A 2,500-nucleotide genomic window follows, 5' to 3' on the forward strand; every position below is an offset into this window, starting at 1 on the left:
CAGCCAGTTTGAAGGTTTTGGGGACATATCCTAATGACAATGAGGAATTAATAATAGTCAGAAGAGGACCTATGACTTCTGGAAGCACCTCTTTTAAGAGCTTAGATGGTATAGGGTCTAACATACATGTTGTTGGTTTAAATGATTTAACAAGTTTATACAATTCTTCCTCTCCTATAGTAGAGAATGAGTGGAACTGTTCCTCAGGGGGTCTATAGTGCTCTGTCTGATGTGATACGGTAGCTGACGGCTGAATGGTTGCAATTTTATCTCTAATAGTATCGATTTTAGAAGTAAAGTAGTTCATAAAGTCATTACTGTTGTGGTGTTGGGAAATGTCAACACTTGTTGAGGCTTTATTTTTCGTTAATTTAGCCACTGTATTGAATAAATACCTGGGGTTATGTTTGTTTTCTTCTAAAAGAGAAGAAAAGTAATCAGATCTAGCAGGTTTTAATGCTTTTCTATAGGATATGCTACTTTCCCGCCAAGCAATACGAAATACCTCTAGTTTTGTTTTCCTCCAGCTGCGCTCCATTTTTCGGGCTGCTCTCTTTAGGGTGCGAGTATGCTCATTATACCATGGTGTCAAACTGTTTTCCTTAACCTTCCTTAAGCGTAAAGGAGCAACTGTATTTAAAGTGCTAGAAAAGAGAGAGTCCATAGTTTCTGTTACATCATCAAGTTGTTCTGAGGTTTTGGATATGCTAAGGAATTTGGATACATCAGGAAGATAACTTAAAAAGCAGTCTTTTGTGGTAGAAGTGATGGTTCTTCGATACTTGTAACAAGAAGTAGAATTTACAATTTTGGCTATATGAAGTTTACACAGAACTAAATAATGATCTGAGATATCATCACTTGGCTGAATAATTTCAACACTATCAACATCAATTCCATGTGACAGTATTAAATCTAGAGTATGATTTCGACAATGAGTAGGTCCTGAAACATGTTGTCTAACACCAATAGAGTTCAGAATGTCTATAAATGCTGATCCCAATGCGTCTTTTTCATTATCGACATGGATATTAAAATCACCAACTATTAAGACTTTATCTGCAGCCAGAACTAACTCGGATGTAAAATCACCAAACTCTTTAATAAAGTCTGTATGGTGCCCTGGTGGCCTGTATACAGTAGCCAGTACAAACATAACAGGGGATTTATCATTAACATTGGTTTCTCTGGATAATGTTATATGAAGCACCATTACTTCAAACGAGTTATACTTGAAGCCTGCCCTCTGAGAAATCCTAAAAACGTTGTTATAAATTGAAGCAACTCCTCCCCCTTTGCCTTTTAAATGCGGCTCATGTTTATAACAGTAATCTTGGGGGGTGGACTCATTTAAAATAATGTAATCATCAGGTTTTAGCCAAGTTTCTGTCAAACAGAGCACATCTATATTATGATCAGTTATCATATTATTTACAAAAAGTGTTTTCGTAGAAATGGATCTGATAATCAATAAGCCAATCTTTATCATTTGTTTATCCATATTGCATTTGTTTTTTATTTGTTGAACCTCAATTAAATTGTTAACCTTAACTTGGTTTGGACATTTTTTGTATTTTCTAGTTCGGGGAACAGACACAGTCTCTATAGTGTGATATCTAGGTGAAAGAGTCTCTATGTGCTGAGAATTAACTGACCTCTGTGACGGGAGGCAGCTAGCAGACGGTCGGTTTAGCCAGTCTGTCTGCTTCCTGACCTGGGCCCAAGTTAGTCAAGTATAAACACTAAGACTATTTGCCATATTTCTAGACAGAAGAGCAGCACCACTTCTTCAGCAGCACTCTTTGCAGCAGACTTCGCTTACGGCTATACCAACCTGGCTATGCCCGATCTCGTCTGATCTCGGAAGCTAAGCAGGTTTGGGCCTGGTTAGTACTTGGATGGGAGACCGCCTGGGAATACCAGGTGCTGTAAGCTTTTTGGACATTTTTCACTTAGTATATAATAATTTTGCCAAAAAATAGAGTCAATGCCCGATCTCTGAATATTAGCAGGTTTGGGCCTGGTTAATACATGGATGGGAGACTGCCTGGGAATACCAGGTGCTGTAAGCTTTTGGACATTTTTCACTTAGTATATAATAATTTTGCCAAAAAATAGAGTCAATGCCCGATCTCTGAATCTTAGCAGGTTTAGGTCTGGTTAGTACTTTGATGAGAGACTGCCTAGGAATACCAGGTGCTTTAAGCTTTTGGGTTTTCTTTCCTACTTATATAATGTACTGGCGATAAGATTGGCTGGTCTTTAAATAGCCCTCTCTTTGCAGCAGACTTCGCTTACGGCAATACCAACCTGGCTATGCCTGATCTCGTCTGATCTCGGAAGCTAAGCAGGTTTGGGCCTGGTTAGTACTTGGATGGGAGACCGCCTGGGAATACCAGGTGCTGTAAGCTTTTTGGACATTTTTCACTTAGTATATAATAATTTTGCCAAAAAAATAGAGTCAATGTCCGATCTCTGAATATTAGCAGGTTTGGGCCTG

At 38.6% G+C, this 2,500-nt stretch overlaps 2 non-coding genes across 2 annotated transcripts; both read left to right on the forward strand.

Annotated features, from left to right (window-relative positions):
- The first annotated feature begins 1,816 nt into the window (after positions 1–1,816).
- LOC127994690 (5S ribosomal RNA) lies at positions 1,817–1,935 on the forward strand. Its single transcript, XR_008167664.1, has one exon. It is a non-coding gene; the product is annotated as a 5S ribosomal RNA (ribosomal RNA).
- Positions 1,936–2,292: 357 nt separating this feature from the next.
- LOC127999233 (5S ribosomal RNA) lies at positions 2,293–2,411 on the forward strand. Its single transcript, XR_008172053.1, has one exon. It is a non-coding gene; the product is annotated as a 5S ribosomal RNA (ribosomal RNA).
- Positions 2,412–2,500: the final 89 nt, after the last annotated feature.

Source organism: Carassius gibelio, chromosome B22 (assembly GCF_023724105.1).
Source record: "Carassius gibelio isolate Cgi1373 ecotype wild population from Czech Republic chromosome B22, carGib1.2-hapl.c, whole genome shotgun sequence".
Taxonomy (NCBI): domain Eukaryota; kingdom Metazoa; phylum Chordata; class Actinopteri; order Cypriniformes; family Cyprinidae; genus Carassius; species Carassius gibelio.